This window comes from Heptranchias perlo, chromosome 17 (assembly GCF_035084215.1).
Source record: "Heptranchias perlo isolate sHepPer1 chromosome 17, sHepPer1.hap1, whole genome shotgun sequence".
Lineage (NCBI taxonomy): Eukaryota > Metazoa > Chordata > Chondrichthyes > Hexanchiformes > Hexanchidae > Heptranchias > Heptranchias perlo.
This window is the reverse complement of record NC_090341.1, coordinates 56238028-56246080: the sequence shown is the minus strand read 5'-3', so window position 1 is coordinate 56246080 and position 8053 is coordinate 56238028. Positions and strand designations below refer to the sequence as shown.

The 8053-nt window shown below is 62.7% G+C and overlaps 1 protein-coding gene across 1 annotated transcript in view; it reads left to right on the top strand.

Moving 5' to 3' along the window:
- The first annotated feature begins 6135 nt into the window (after nt 1-6135).
- Nucleotides 6136-8053, top strand: part of LOC137334324 (E3 ubiquitin-protein ligase RNF123) — a 370362-nt gene continuing 368444 nt past the window's right edge. Inside the window, exon 1 of the mRNA XM_067999016.1 lies at nt 6136-6355. The gene's annotated coding sequence lies outside the window, so the exon portion shown is untranslated. The remainder of the gene's footprint in view (nt 6356-8053) is intronic.

Sequence of the window (8053 nt, the reverse complement as noted above, 5' to 3'; positions counted from 1 at the left end):
CACATCGGTGAGTGCAATCGATGCAGGGACATCTAATGCCCACATCGGTGAGTGCAATCGATGCAGGGACATCTAATGCCCACATCGGTGAGTGCAATCGATGCAGGGACATCTAATGCCCACATCGGTGAGTGCAATCGATGCAGGGACATCTAATGCCCACATCGGTGAGTGGAATCGATGCAGGGACATCGAATGCCCACATCGGTGAGTGGAATCGATGCAGGGACATCTAATGCCCACATCGGTGAGTGGAATCGATGCAGGGACATCTAATGCCCACATCGGTGAGTGGAATCGATGCAGGGACATCTAATGCCCACATCGGTGAGTGGAATCGATGCAGGGACATCTAATGCCCACATCGGTGAGTGGAATCGATGCAGGGACATCGAATGGACAGATCAGTGAGTGGAATCGATGCAGGGACATCGAATGGACAGATCAGTGAGTGGAATCGATGCAGGGACATCGAATGGACAGATCAGTGAGTGCAATCGATGCAGGGACATCGAATGGACAGATCAGTGAGTGCAATCGATGCAGGGACATCTAATGCCCACATCAGTGAGTAGAATCGATGCAGGGACATCGAATGGACAGATCAGTGAGTAGAATCGATGCAGGGACATCTAATGCCCACATCAGTGAGTGGAATCCATGCAGGGACATCTAATGCCCACATCAGTGAGTGGAATCAATGCAGGGACATCGAATGGACAGATCCACAGCAAGCGGCGCATTTCCCCTTTGTTGTTGGAGGTCAGAGGTCAAATATGAGTAATTTGAGACGACGTGTGGTAAGTGTAGCATGCTTGGGAGGAAAAAAGGTGACTTTGGACCTATGGTTCCCAAAGCTCTCCACCACTGGGGCTTGCCCTCGTGTCATGTCTGAATCTGTTGTAGACTAATTGATAGAGATTGATTGCTATGATTAGCCAACAACTCCATTATCGTTGTAGCATGCGATTATCCACAGTATTTACTTTTATTAAATAAAGATTTTTTTGTAATTTAGCACTACCCTTGTTTTTTAAAAGCCTTAGTGTCAGGATTCTGATGTAATTTACTTCCCCCTTTGCCCCTTGAACTTTCTCCCCTCCTTTCCTGACCCCATTAACTGTTGCTGGGGTATGAAGGGGTCCCACAGGCACTGCCCCTTCTCTGGTACCTTGCCAACTGGCTACTCTTCACCTGTGAGCCTTGATGGGGAGTGTTGATGGGTCATCCAACCGGGAAAGGGCAACGCAGCCCAGCCTGGTCCCATTCTCGCCAAATTTCTCCACACTGCTTCATTTGGGAAGTGGGGAGGCTAATCCTCGCTAACCCATCCTGGAGAAGGAGACAGTCTGACCCATACAGGGGAGGGAGGTGGTCAATCCTTGCCAGTCGATCCAGGGGAGGGGTGCAATCAGTCCTGGATGGTCCAGGGAGGTGATCAGGAGCTTGGGCTGGATTCTCCCTGCAGTCACTCCTGGATGGTCCATGGGGAATGACCAGGAGCTTGGGCTGGATTCTCCCTGCAGTCACTCCTGGATGGTCCATGGGGAGTGACCAGGTGCTTGGGCTGGATTCTCCCTGCAGTCACTCCTGGATGGTCCATGGGGAGGTGACCAGGAGCTTGGGCTGGATTCTCCCTGCAGTCACTCTGGGATGGTCCATGGGGAGTGACCAGGAGCTTGGGCTGGATTCTCCCTGCAGTCACTCCTGGATGGTCCATGGGGAGGTGACCAGGAGTTGGGGCTGGATTCTCCCTGCAGTCACTCCTGGATGGTCCATGGGGAGTGACCAGGAGCTTGGGCTGGATTCTCCCTGCAGTCACTCCTGGATGGTCCGTGGGGAGTGACCAGGTGCTTGGGCTGGATTCTCCCTGCAGTCACTCCTGGATGGTCCGTGGGGAGTGACCAGGAGTTGGGGCTGGATTCTCCCTGCAGTCACTCCTGGATGGTCCGTGGGGAGTGACCAGGAGCTGGGGCTGGATTCTCCCTGCAGTCACTCCTGGATGGTCCATGGGGAGTGACCAGGAGTTGGGGCTGGATTCTCCCTGCAGTCACTCCTGGATGGTCCCATGGGGAGTGACCAGGAGCTTGGGCTGGATTCTCCCTGCAGTCACTCCTGGATGGTCCATGGGGAGTGACCAGGTGCTTGGGCTGGATTCTCCCTGCAGTCACTCCTGGATGGTCCATGGGGAGGTGACCAGGAGCTTGGGCTGGATTCTCCCTGCAGTCACTCTGGGATGGTCCATGGGGAGTGACCAGGAGCTTGGGCTGGATTCTCCCTGCAGTCACTCCTGGATGGTCCATGGGGAGGTGACCAGGAGTTGGGGCTGGATTCTCCCTGCAGTCACTCCTGGATGGTCCATGGGGAGTGACCAGGAGCTTGGGCTGGATTCTCCCTGCAGTCACTCCTGGATGGTCCATGGGGAGTGACCAGGAGTTGGGGCTGGATTCTCCCTGCAGTCACTCCTGGATGGTCCATGGGGAGTGACCAGGAGCTTGGGCTGGATTCTCCCTGCAGTCACTCCTGGATGGTCCATGGGGAGTGACCAGGAGGTTGGGCTGGATTCTCCCTGCAGTCACTCCTGGATGGTCCATGGGGAGTGACCAGGAGCTTGGGCTGGATTCTCCCTGCAGTCACTCCTGGATGGTCCGTGGGGAGTGACCAGGTGCTTGGGCTGGATTCTCCCTGCAGTCACTCCTGGATGGTCCGTGGGGAGTGACCAGGAGTTGGGGCTGGATTCTCCCTGCAGTCACTCCTGGATGGTCCGTGGGGAGTGACCAGGAGCTGGGGCTGGATTCTCCCTGCAGTCACTCCTGGATGGTCCATGGGGAGTGACCAGGAGTTGGGGCTGGATTCTCCCTGCAGTCACTCCTGGATGGTCCATGGGGAGTGACCAGGAGCTTGGGCTGGATTCTCCCTGCAGTCACTCCTGGATGGTCCATGGGGAGTGACCAGGTGCTTGGGCTGGATTCTCCCTGCAGTCACTCCTGGATGGTCCATGGGGAGGTGACCAGGAGCTTGGGCTGGATTCTCCCTGCAGTCACTCTGGGATGGTCCATGGGGAGTGACCAGGAGCTTGGGCTGGATTCTCCCTGCAGTCACTCCTGGATGGTCCATGGGGAGGTGACCAGGAGTTGGGGCTGGATTCTCCCTGCAGTCACTCCTGGATGGTCCATGGGGAGTGACCAGGAGCTTGGGCTGGATTCTCCCTGCAGTCACTCCTGGATGGTCCATGGGGAGTGACCAGGAGTTGGGGCTGGATTCTCCCTGCAGTCACTCCTGGATGGTCCATGGGGAGTGACCAGGAGCTTGGGCTGGATTCTCCCTGCAGTCACTCCTGGATGGTCCATGGGGAGTGACCAGGAGGTTGGGCTGGATTCTCCCTGCAGTCACTCCTGGATGGTCCATGGGGAGTGACCAGGAGCTTGGGCTGGATTCTCCCTGCAGTCACTCCTGGATGGTCCGTGGGGAGTGACCAGGTGCTTGGGCTGGATTCTCCCTGCAGTCACTCCTGGATGGTCCGTGGGGAGTGACAAGGAGTTGGGGCTGGATTCTCCCTGCAGTCACTCCTGGATGGTCCGTGGGGAGTGACCAGGAGCTGGGGCTGGATTCTCCCTGCAGTCACTCCTGGATGGTCCATGGGGAGTGACCAGGAGTTGGGGCTGGATTCTCCCTGCAGTCACTCCTGGATGGTCCATGGGGAGTGACCAGGAGCTTGGGCTGGATTCTCCCTGCAGTCACTCCTGGATGGTCCATGGGGAGTGACCAGCAGTTGGGGCTGTATTCTCCCTGCAGTCACTCCTGGATGGTCCATGGGGAGTGACCAGGAGCTGGGGCTGGATTCTCCCTGCAGTCACTCCTGGATGGTCCATGGGGAGTGACCAGGAGCTTGGGCTGGATTCTCCCTGCAGTCACTCCTGGATGGTCCATGGGGAGTGACCAGGAGTTGGGGCTGGATTCTCCCTGCAGTCACTCCTGGATGGTCCATGGGGAGTGACCAGGAGCTTGGGCTGGATTCTCCCTGCAGTCACTCCTGGATGGTCCATGGGGAGTGACCAGGAGCTTGGGCTGGATTCTCCCTGCAGCCACTCCTGGATGGTCCATGGGGAGTGACCAGGAGTTGGGGCTGGATTCTCCCTGCAGTCACTCCTGGATGGTCCATGGGGAGTGACCAGGAGCTTGGGCTGGATTCTCTCTGCAGTCACTCCTGGATGGTCCATGGGGAGTGACCAGGAGCTTGGGCTGGATTCTCTCTGCAGTCACTCCTGGATGGTCCGTGGGGAGTGACCAGGAGCTTGGGCTGGATTCTCCCTGCAGTCACTCCTGGATGGTCCATGGGGAGTGACCAGGAGTTGGGGCTGGATTCTGCCTGCAGTCACTCCTGGATGGTCCATGGGGAGTGACCAGGAGTTGGGGCTGGATTCTCCCTGCAGTCACTCCTGGATGGTCCATGGGGAGTGACCAGGACCTTGGGCTGGATTCTCCCTGCAGTCACTCCTGGATGGTCCATGGGGAGTGACCAGGAGTTGGGGCTGGATTCTCCCTGCAGTCACTCCTGGATGGTCCGTGGGGAGTGACCAGGAGTTGGGGCTGGATTCTCCCTGCAGTCACTCCTGGATGGTCCATGGGGAGTGACCAGGAGTTGGGGCTGGATTCTCCCTGCAGTCACTCCTGGATGGTCCGTGGGGAGTGACCAGGAGTTGGGGCTGGATTCTCCCTGCAGTCACTCCTGGATGGTCCATGGGGAGTGACCAGGAGTTGGGGCTGGATTCTCCCTGCAGTCACTCCTGGATGGTCCATGGGGAGTGACCAGGAGTTGGGGCTGGATTCTCCCTGCAGTCACTCCTGGATGGTCCATGGGGAGTGACCAGGAGTTGGGGCTGGATTCTCCCTTCAGTCACTCCTGGATGGTCCGTGGGGAGTGACCAGGAGTTGGGGCTGGATTCTCCCTGCAGTCACTCCTGGATGGTCCATGGGGAGTGACCAGGAGTTGGGGCTGGATTCTCTCTGCAGTCACTCCTGGATGGTCCATGGGGAGTGACCAGGAGCTTGGGGCTGGATTCTCCCTGCAGTCACTCCTGGATGGTCCGTGGGGAGTGACCAGGAGTTGGGGCTGGATTCTCCATTCAGTCACTCCTGGATGGTCCGTGGGGAGTGACCAGGAGTTGGGGCTGGATTCTTCCTGCAGTCACTCCTGGATGGTCCATGGGGAGTGACCAGGAGTTGGGGCTGGATTCTCCCTGCGTTCACTCCTGGATGGTCCATGGGGAGTGACCAGGAGTTGGGGCTGGATTCTCCCTTCAGTCACTCCTGGATGGTCCATGGGGAGTGACCAGGAGTTGGGGCTGGATTCTCCCTTCAGTCACTCCTGGATGGTCCATGGGGAGTGACCAGGAGTTGGGGCTGGATTCTCCCTTCAGTCACTCCTGGATGGTCCATGGGGAGTGACCAGGAGTTGGGGCTGGATTCTCCCTGCAGTCACTCCTGGATGGTCCATGGGGAGTGACCAGGAGTTGGGGCTGGATTCTCCCTGCAGTCACTCCTGGATGGTCCATGGGGAGTGACCAGGAGTTGGGGCTGGATTCTCCCTTCAGTCACTCCTGGATGGTCCATGGGGAGTGACCAGGAGTTGGGGCTGGATTCTCCCTTCAGTCACTCCTGGATGGTCCATGGGGAGTGACCAGGAGTTGGGGCTGGATTCTCCCTGCAGTCACTCCTGGATGGTCCATGGGGAGTGACCAGGAGCTTGGGGCTGGATTCTCCCTGCAGTCACTCCTGGATGGTCCATGGGGAGTGACCAGGAGTTGGGGCTGGATTCTCCCCTGCAGTCACTCCTGGATGGTCCATGGGGAGTGACCAGGAGTTGGGGCTGGATTCTCCATGCAGTCACTCCTGGAAGTCCATGGGGAGTGACCAGGAGTTGGGGCTGGATTCTCCATGCAGTCACTCCTGGATGGTCCATGGGGAGTGACCAGGAGTTGGGGCTGGATTCTCCCTCCCCAGCCCAGGAGCGCTGAGGCCAGTTCCTAGCGCCCCCTATAGGCGGGCCGGCTCAGAGACTGAGCTTGAACCAGTGAGTCCCCGCCCCAGCAGGGCGCGCATGCGTGCCGTGGCGGCTGGGTCGAGTGCGTTTTGAAATCGCGTTGGGTTTGGCGGCGCCGGCCCGGGGGGGTAGCCGTAGTGTAAGATGGCGGTGGTACCGGAGCGTTGAGGGGGGGAGTGAGAGACCGTTACCCGGGAAACGGGGCCACGGCTCGGGATCCGGAGCGTTAGCCGGGCACGGGCCGCACCGGAGCGAGGGGCTGGCACGACCGGGAGCAGCGGCGGCGGCCGCGGCTGGAGCGCTCTGAGCCGGGTGAGTGATGATCCGTGACAGGCGTCAGAGCCCGGGCCTCCCCAATCCCCCCGCCTACACCCCTCCCACACCGGGAGACTCCCCCCCCCCCCCCCCCCCCCACACAGAGGGACTCCCCCCCCCCCCCCCCCACACAGAGGGACTCCCCCCCCCCCCCCCCCCCCCCACACACACACACACAGAGGGGACTCCCCCCCCCCCCCCCCCACACAGAGGGACTCCCCCCCCCCCCCCCACACAGAGGGACTCCCCCCCCCCCCCCCCCACACACAGAGGGACTCCCCCCCCCCCCCCCACACACACACACACACAGAGGGACTCCCCCCCCCCCCCCCCCCCCCCCACACAGAGGGACTCCCCCCCCCCCCCCCCCCCACACAGAGGGACTCCCCCCCCCCCCCCCACACACACACACACACACACAGAGGGACTCCCCCTCCCCCCCCCCCCCACACAGAGGGACTCCCCCCCCCCCACACAGAGGGACTCCCCCCCCCCCCCCCCCCACACAGAGGGACTCCCCCCCCCCCCCCCCCCCCACACAGAGGGACTCCCCCCCCCCCCCCCCCCCACACAGAGGGACTCCCCCCCCCCCCCCCCCCCCCACACACAGAGGGACTCCCCCCCCCCCCCCCCCCACACACAGAGGGACTCCCCCCCCCCCCCCCCACACACAGAGGGACTCCCCCCCCCCCCCCCCCCCCCACACACACAAACACAGAGGGACTCCCCACCCCCCCCCCCACACAGAGGGACTCCCCACCCCCCCCCACACAGAGGGACTCGCCCCCCCCCCCCCCAACACAGAGGGACTCGCCCCCCCCACCCCCACATAGAGGGACTCGCCCCCCCCCCGCCCCCCCCCCCACACAGAGGGGACTCGCCCCCCCCCCCCCCCACACAGAGGGACTCGCCCCCCCCCCCCCCCCACACAGAGGGACTCGCCCCCCCCCCCCCCCCCCAACACACAGAGGGACTCGCCCCCCCCCCCCACACACAGAGGGACCCCCCCCCCCCCCACACACAGAGGGACCCCCCCCCCACACACACACAGAGGGACTCCCCCCCCCCCCCCCCCCCACACACACAGAGGGACCCCCCCCCCCCCCCACACACAGAGGGACTCCCCCCCCCCCCCCCCCACACACACAGAGGGGACTCCCCCCCCCCCCCCCCCCACACACAGAGGGACTCCCCCCCCCCCCCCCCCCCACCACACAGAGGGACTCCCCCCCCCCCCCCCACCCCCCCCGCACCACCACACAGAGGGACTCCCCCCCCCCCCCCCCACACACACACAGAGGGACTCCCCCCCCCCCCCCCCCCCACCCCCCCACACACACAGAGGGACTCCCCCCCCCCCCCCCCCCCACACCACACACAGAGGGACTTCCCCCCCCCCCCCCCCCCCCCCCCCACACACGCAGAGGGACTCTCCCCCCCCCCCCCCCCCCACACGCAGAGGGACTCCCCCCCCCCCCCCCCCCCCACCACCACACAGAGGGACTCCCCCCCCCCCCCCCCCCCCCCCCCACACACAGAGGGACTCCCCCCCCCCCCCCCCCACACACAGAGGGACTCCCCCCCCCCCCCCCCCCCCCCACACACACAGAGGGACTCCCCCCCCCCCCCCCCCCACCCCCACACACAGAGGGACTCCCCCCCCCCCCACCCCCACACACAGAGGGGACTCCCCCA